The 9,451-nt window shown below is 39.3% G+C and overlaps 1 pseudogene; it reads right to left on the bottom strand.

Moving 5' to 3' along the window:
• Positions 1-1,703, bottom strand: LOC104111060 (auxin response factor 19-like; annotated as a pseudogene).
• Positions 1,704-9,451: the final 7,748 nt, after the last annotated feature.

The following is a 9,451-nucleotide window of genomic DNA, read 5'->3' on the forward strand; positions in this document are numbered from 1 at the left end:
TCAATTAAATATGAGTAAATATTCCAGAAAGGAGCAATAGAACTAAGCTATTACGCATTATATTGTAGTGGCGATATATGTACAGATCACAATATCCTAAACGTGCTATGCATTTCATGTCAAGTATTAAAGATGACAAGACTTCAAATTTTCACTCCTGCAAACTGCCTAAACACAAGGATTAACTCGCCGAAGGTGCTGATCTGCCTTTGATAGCTGCGTGTTGAAAAGGCATTTGCAAGCTAATTTCTGAAACCAAAACACTTTCATGATGAAGCAGGCTTGTTGTCGCAGTGTCTTCTCCATTCATGACCACTGTCAGTACCATTCTAGGCTTGGTTTCGTACTGGAAAATTAACCTAAATATTCATCCAAGCTCATTTGCTGCACTTCAGCAGAAGAGATGATTTTGATGCTCTGAACACAGCTGATGAACGAACAGGAGCAAAAAATGAATCTCCTGGGAAATTATAATTACAAGCAATTAAGATAGTATAACCAAAACAACCAATACTTACTCCCAAGAAGCAATATATCATTTTCGTTATCTACATAGACAAGCTTCCATCAGTTCTTTGTGGCTCCTCTAACTGTCCCTCAATTCCAAACATACGTGCCAGAGCATGCCTGAGTGACATCTACAGTTCTTCCCACGGAGCCTCGTTTTTCTGTATTCAGTATGCTCTGGACCCTTTGAGCTTGGTAACTCATGTTCTATCTGAAATTCAGTATATTGAAGCTCTTGAGAATGATGTACTGAATCCTCTGCTTTTATGGCTTGCCCTTGCTGTTTCCTAGTCAGGAAGATTGTAGGGAAGATCTGGAAACTATTTGCAGGAGAGATCGAGCATGAAGGAGCATCCTCATCTGTTGGACCAGAAACAGATTTGACAGCAATTGCTCGTCTTGGAGTGTGTTAACAGGATATTGAGGAGACTGCAAATGCTTGGACGTGCTAGTGGAACTTAAGTGCTGCAGAGAAAATTGAAGACCTTGTGATAGCAAGTTCGGTTTCTGGTGAAACTGTGGTTCCAAGCTAGAGTTTAGAGGTGATAACAGCCGGGGTTGCTGTTGCAGTATCTGAAGACGCTGTAGTTGCAGCTGCTGCTCGGGAAGGTTCTGCTGTGATGATGGCTTCTCTTGTGGCTTCCGCATTAAGTTTTACCTCAACATTTCTAGAGGATCTTGTTTCAATACCGTCTGTTGCTGCTGGGATTTATACAAGAGATTAGATTGCTGTTCAACTTGCTGTACAAGAATTTCTATTGCCGGGACCATTTTGCTTTGCTAGGCTATTAGCAGTTTGTAGTTGTTGCTGCTGAAGCTGAGAGCACATTGCTGTTTGCCGTAAACTTTGATTTGGAGTCTGGTTTGAGGCCACACCATGATTTACAGGTAGCGAATTCATGGTCAATTGCTGTTGTTGTTGCTGCACTTGCTGATGCTGCAGTTGCTGTATGCCTACTGTAGAGTGTAACAATTACTGCTGCCGAGGCCACACAAAAGAAGGCTGCTGGATTTGACTATCTTGCTGATTTAATTGATTCACTTGGTTGAAATGGAGAGCTGGTGCAGGAAATGTAGGTGACTGAAAGTTCAACAACTTAGAATGGTCATCTGTGCCAAAGTTACCGAGCAAGGCATTCGGAAGTAACCCTGACTGTGAAGCTGGCATATGATTGCTCTGTTGCCTGCTCATCCATTGTACTAAGCTCACACTAGGGCATATTGAGGAGCTTGTAACGTCTTTTAGACTAAATTCATCACCTCTCCAGGGCATCCCCCTCCTTCAAACATTTTCTACATCACACTCGTCACCTACTAACACTTTGAGGATTTTGAGGAGAATTACAGTAGACTAATCTATCACTATTGCAGCTGTGAGGAATATGAATCATTTGAATAACAAGTTGCTGGAGTGCTGCTAGAAAGTAGTAAGTACAGTTACACCATTGAGATTAAATTTATGCACAATCTTGAGACATCATTCACCAATTTTATAATGCTTCGGACTTGCAACACGTTAAAACAAAAGACAAGGAACATCTATTCTTTTCTTCAGAATGAAATCCCGTTTAATAAGAGTGATCCCTCAAAGAGGGACTCCATTTTAGTTCTTTTTGACTTTTTGGAACAGTATAGGAGATGACGAGGCTGAGTAGCTGACAAGAAAAAACCTGGCTGTCTAGAGAGAGTTTGCAACCTAAATGTGATTTTTTTGAACTCAAATAACAGAAATGAGTGAAAAAAAACATTGTGATCAAACTATATATAGCGCCATTTTAAAGGGCGCTATATGTATAACGCCTTTTATAAAGGCGCTATGGTATGACTTTAACAAGACTGCCAGGTATAATGCCTTTATAAACGGCGCTATACATATTTTGTGGGCTCACCAATAACCCTTCTACGCTTAACTGACATAACAATAATTCAAATGGGTATAGCGCCGTTTAAGGGCGCTATACCTCAAAAAATTCGACCCCTCGGATTGGGCATTGCCTTTTTTAAAGGCGTTAAGGATTTTACAAAAATCCATTCAGAAATATTCTCAACTCCTGTTAATTTTTTTTTCTATTTAAATTCTCAAGCATTTTGTCATAATGTCTGAAGAGCGAAGAGTAAGGGTTTTATTATATTGGGGGGGGGGGGAGGGTGAGGTTGTGGTGGCGAATAACTCAGTGAGCTATAGTTTATCTCCACAGCGTCATGTTAAATTGCCACTTACAATGGAGTACGATAAAATGGCATCGTTGTTGTGTAACAAAATAAGTGTGAGCAAACGTTCGATGAACCTTAAAGTAACCGGAAGATATCTGTATTCTGTCACTCCGCAAGGGGTTGCTTGTTACGCTGAGTTTAACATCGAGGATGATGAAACTTTGAGTTATTTTTTGAGGACTCCGGATGAATACCGGGAATTTCTTTTGATAAAAATATTGAAAATGTACGTGAAAGTTGAAGACGTTCGCAATAATGAGGTTGCGCAAAGTAGGGATAACCCTCAGTCATCGGGTGGTTATTCTGGAGCAGTTTTTGCCGAACAGGTTCCGACTGAAAGAGTTTGGCCTGGTTTAAACTTATCTCCACGGGCGAATAAGGAGCGAGAAAATAATTTCTCTCCTACTTTACATAATCCACAAGACGAGAGGTAAACTTCAATTTTCCTTTGTGTTACGATGTTTATTTTTGTTGTATTGAATTTGTATTAACACTCATATATTCCACAGGGGGTACCGGCTAGATATGAATTTTACAAGTTATGAACCCACGCCCAGTTGGAATATGCGTAGTTCTGGTGTGTTGGATCACGGTGGTCCATCCGGGAGTCATCACCAACATGATAATGTCTATCATGAGATGTCAATACATTACGACTTGTAAGTGAAGTGATATAACTATATGTAAAGTATTTATCAATTTGAGTAGCTCATTTTTTTGTTGTTTGTGCAGTGAAAACGAGCAAGTTGAACCTCTTGTCCTGACTCAATTGGCCGAAGACGACATATTTAATCGGGATCTGGCAGATGCACAGAGTTAAGAAGAGAACAGTGATTATGACAACAATGCCAATGAGTCCGGAGATGACACACCCTTACCTGACGAGGGTGGTGATGAAGAGGAAGAGAATGCTGGACCTGATTTGACAAGGGAGCATGCTCCACCCCTCGTTAGACCAAGAGTGTACGAGTCCCAAGTGCCGTTTCATTCAAAGGAGATTCTCTACCTTGATCATTTGCCAAGTTTGTCGGATATGAATGCCCTCACAAGGGATACTGACAATATTCGGACAGCAATATGGGATGAGTCTAGACCAACGATGCTGACAAAAGGGTATGCTTTTTCCTGATAAAACGCGCCTAAGCAGGGCGGCAAAAATATACAGCGTAAAAGAGTGTCGTGAGATGACGGTATGGAAGTCAACTCCGGATTTATACAAGGTTATTTGCCGTAGATGATTTACGGGTTGTCATTAGATGCTGCGTGCGAGCAAGAAGAAAACAGGTGTGTGGAAAGTGGGTAAATACATTGGCAGCCACACTTGTGAAATGGACACTTTCAGTGGGAATCACTTCAACTTGGATGTTGACTTGATTTCTCTTGTCCTGATTCCACACATTGAAGCGTCCATAAAGTACAAGATCAAAGAGTACACTACATCCGTCCATCAGGAATATGGCTGTACCATTACTAAAAGAAAGACATTTCTCGGGCGCAAACGTGCATTTGAAATTATTTATGGTAATTGGGATAAGTCATTTGTAGACGTTAAGGTATAACTCTCTTTAAAAGGACGCTATATATAATTTGATGATAATATTATTTTTTCACTCATTTCAATTATTTAAGTCTAAAAAAATCATATTTAGGTTCCAGGATCGGTCTAGAGAACGTGGGCCTGAAAAATAGAGGTGGATAGATATAAAAAGGAGTCACAACTGGCACAATTTCCCAAATAGAAAATCGACTCGGACGTTTCCCATCAGTTGATTTGTCCCATCCAACCTAAAATAAAACAATTTATAAACTGCATTTTAATGTATACTACCAAGAAGTCTTTGGAATCATACATAAATGTTAGGTAAACACACTAGCATGATATTTAATACTTTCTCCGTTTCAAATTTAGGTGAACTTATTTGACTGGACACAAAATTTAAGAAAAAAGAGAAGATTTTTGAACTTGTGATATAAAATAAGACACATATATTTTGTGTGGCTATAAATCATTACATAAAAGTAAATTGTTTCCAAATAAGAAAAAATGTCATTCTTTTTGGCACGGACTAAAAAGAAAAAAGATTCACATGGATTAAAACGGAGGGAATAACATATATAGAGAACATCTGTAAATGTTAATAGAAGTGCAAAAAGAAAATGAGATGATTTTAATTTTTCATAATATCATGAAGACATAAGCAAGGTGTAGCTAAACCTCCTAATTTGGATAACAACCTAGTACTTGGGGAGAAAAGTGCTTGAATATAAGTTTTTGTAGATTGGTACAAGGGACAAAAGGATTTGTTCAGAAAATGGGAGAGGTCTGCCAGCAATATTTTAAGCCTATGCTTGTGGATAGAGGTCAGACGATATAAAGTACTTTCCGACTGAAAAATATTACCTGAAGATTACACCACTGAGAGTTCTTCCATCGTACAGGATCCAGGTCACTGGTACCAGTTACTGTATCGCTATACCTACGGACTCCAGACTCTTCTGTCTCAAACATCCTAAATCTCATGCCTAATGAAACATGGTTGTACATTGCCTTATTATACTTGGCCAGAGGAATCACAAATTCAGCACGGCTAGCCCTGCCAACATCAAAAGGAATGAAATAGGTAATGTCACATACCATTCACCAGAAAATAAAAAATAAAAAATAAAAGGTTTACCATAGCACCTCGATTGCAAAATATAGTAAATGGACTGTTGTTTGCAGCAGCAAGGACCCCAATCTGCATGTTGTTACTAGATATATCAGATGAAGAGAGGGCAGGCTGTTGCCTATTTGCTCGTCTTATACCTAAGAGAAGCTATGACTTTTCTTCTCTACAACAAATATTCTGAGTTTAGTGACAAGATGACTGTCACATATCATAGTAAAGCTTTTTCTCCCTTACCTTGCGAAAAGGACAGAATCACCGGCACAGAGTAGGAAACAAAGGCACTCCACCCCATAGTCAATAGGTGTCGTTTTGGTTGACCTGAAATTACGTTGTCACGATCCAAAATCGACCTTGTCATGATGTCACCTAATCCAATCCTTTATGTAAATCAAATAACAGTCAACTCAATTCTAATAAAAATAGTAAGAAATCAATAAGTGAAATAACTGAATTTCCATACAAAAACCTAGTGATTGGTAGTACAAGTCATGAGCAACTAAGACTTAGATTACAAAGCTGATATGAAAATAAATACAACAGATGTTTGGAATGTACATAAATAGAATTTGAATCTCAAACTACCAAGGACAAGTGGTAGCTATATCCGCCAAGCAAGTACATCTTTAGTGCCAACTCCCGTCATCCACAGCATCTCAGCTCCAAGATCTGCACGCAAGGTGCAGAAGTATAGTGTGAGTACGACCCATCCCATGTACTCAATAAGTATCATAACTAACCTCGGTGAGGTAATAGAAGCAAGAATTATAAATGATACTCGCTAATCACCTGTACAATTTATAACTTCAAGAAGTACAAAACAATAATATGATCAAGTCACGAATCACAGATAAAACTACCTTAGTGCACACAATAACTTAACGTACTTTGCTCGGTCAACAATCAAACATATAAAGAAGATATGCAAATAAATCAGGTAAACAACCAAAAAAATTGCAAGTAAAGATGAAATGCAATAACCAAATCAAACATTGGCCAACTTTTCCTCAGAATTTCAATAACCGAACCAAACCACTGATCAACTTTTCTCAAACCACGTGTACACCATCAAGAAGGAACATGAGAAGGTGACCCTGGGGGGGGGGGATCTATATTTACGCTGCACGGACAACTCACAACCAATAATATATGTACCGCACGGACAACTCACGTGCTATACGGATAACTCACGTGCCAATATTATATCAACCGCATAGTCAACTCACGTGCTACATGGACAACTCACGTGCTACTAATAACAACCTGCATGACGTGATCACCTGCTCAATATCACAATTCGCCCAGCATGGTCACAAGCTCGATATCACAATTCGTCCGGTGTGGTCACATGCTGAATATCACAAGGTGATATGCTAAGGTGTATGAATGTGCAAAATATGCTATCATAGCTCAAATCAGACAAATACATCACGAAAGTAACAATTATAGGTTCAATCAGGAAATTAACCTCTATGGAACCTCAAGCATGGCTCAAATAGCTCACAACAGGGGTACAAATATAAGAACCATCACAGCAAGAAGCTTAGCAATCAATCCAAGGCATATCATAGCCTAAACACTATCCCGAGCATGAAAAACACCCTGGTGGATGCATATGGGCTCAACCCCACACATGTGCGCCACCCATAACACGTAGCTATGACAAATAACTCAGGAAACTAGTGCCTCAATCAAGTTTAGATAAGATACTTACCTCAAGCAAGCCAAATCAATACTCTAGAAGCGTCATCCCATATGAATCGAACTCCGAACGGCTCGAAACTAGACAAAAGCAACTCAAAAATATCAAATAATACAATAGGAATCAAACCCAAACGATAAAGGCCGAATCTTTAATCATATAATCAAAGTCTACTAAAATGTCAACACAGGTCCGCACCTCAGAGCCCGACGAAACCCACAAATTACGATAATTCATTCGAATATAAGTCTAACCATAATAGTTTCACTCAAATCCAACTCGCAATCGATGTTCAAATCTCAAATATTCACTTTAGAAAAGTTTTGAAAAAAACCCTAATTTTTCTTTTAGATTCATCAATCCAGTGCCAAAATCAAAGATAGAATCATGTAAAATAATCAAATCCGAGTAAAAAATACTTACCTCAATCCAAATCGTGAAAATCTCCTCCAAAATTGCCCAAATTCGAGCTCCCAAACTCAAAATATGATAAAAATAACTCAAAGCCCGAAATAGAGTACTTATAGATCTGCTCCAGGGCTACCTATCGCGATCGCAGGAATAGCTTCGCGATCGCGAAGCATAAAACACCATTACCAAATGAATGACCTCCATGTTCACGTTACCCGCACCGTAGTCCTTGGGAACGCAAAAGCACCTCAACCAGCTCCAAGCTCTCCAATGCGTATGCGGCTGCTCAGTCGCGAACTCGAACAATAAAATACCCAACCCAACAAACAACCTTCGTGAACGCGGTCCCTCACCCGTGAACACGAAGAACAAAACGCCAGCTGCCCCAAATTCCTCTATGCGATCGCGAGCCTAGCTCCGCGATCACGAAGTTCCACAAAAACACCAACAACCAACAACTCCCAAAACACATAGAAATGGTTCGAAACCACCCTGGAACTCACCCGAGCCCCTCGGAACCCCGTCTGAATATACCAACAATTCCTAAAATACAACACGGACCTACTCGTGGTCTAAAATCATGTAAAATAATATCAAAACCATGAATAGCACCTCAAATCAAGCTTAATGAACTATTTCAAATTTTCAAATTCCAAGCTTACGCCAAATATTTCTAAACAACTCGGAATCACTTTAAATTTTTCACACAAGTTCCAAATGACACAACCAACCTATTACAACTCCCAGAATAACAATTCAAACCCGATAACATCGAAGTCAACTCCCGGTCAAACCTATGAACATTCCGAACCTTCAATTTCCAACCTTTGCCAATTAGAGCCAAAATCTTCTAGAAACATCAAAATGTAGATTTGGGCATACAACCAAGTCTAAAATCACCATACAGACCTAACAGAACCATCAAAACTCCGATCCGAGGTCGAATACCAAAAAGTCAAACTCGGTTAACTCTTTTAACTTAAAGCTTCTAAAATAAAAATCATTCCTCCAAAATCAATCTTGAACCACTCAAAAACCAAAACCGGCGATACATGCAAGTCATAGTACCCCATATGAAGCTACTCATGACCTGAAACCACCGAACTGAATGAAAATTCTTAAAAAAAATGGTCGGGTTGTTTACATTCTCCCTCACTTAAACATACGTTCGTCCTCGAACGTGCCAAGAGTTATTCCAAAGCCATCAAATCACTATATAACCTCACCATACACATACCCATGGGTGATTCCGTGTCACTCCCAATCTATATAAGCTCAATAACACAACCTAACTGAAGATCCTTTCTTTAACCTTAGTCCATAAACATTATAAACCAATCCCCAACATCTGAAATTCATCATAAGAACTGAATCTCGCATCTATGCAGTGTATAAGTCTGAACACGATGTATCAAACCATAACCATAACTTTCGACCACAATAGCTGCTCAATAACAAACCTAGTACTGGTAACAAACCTCATATCAAATAAAACCTTGTTCTAAACCTTCGTATACTTCCAATAATGAAAGAAACACGTAGAAACTCATAACCACTCATCAGATCAACAAGTCATGGAGCTCTCTCGCCCGACAAGAACCATAGCCAAATTCTAAGCTGTCTAGTGACGTTATTCTTCCAAACCTATCTTAATTAAATCCGATGGCACTCATTCCAGGTCCAATAACCTCATTTCATCCAATGCAAGATGCTCGACCGACACGCCACACCAGTACCACCTTGAGCCACATACCATGCTATCAGTGCACCAAACAAGCAACAACTCAAATGTACTCAATAATGGTAAGAGGATCAAATGAGAGAAGTTCCTGCAAGCTCAACAAATGCCACCATAAAGCGCAATGCTATGAACCCATCACACAAAGAAATAAAACACATGAAATAAACACAAAGGATTGTATCCCAACATAACTCCGCTGCAATGCATGAC

The sequence above is a fragment of the Nicotiana tomentosiformis genome, chromosome 5 (genome assembly GCF_000390325.3).
Source record: "Nicotiana tomentosiformis chromosome 5, ASM39032v3, whole genome shotgun sequence".
Lineage (NCBI taxonomy): Eukaryota > Viridiplantae > Streptophyta > Magnoliopsida > Solanales > Solanaceae > Nicotiana > Nicotiana tomentosiformis.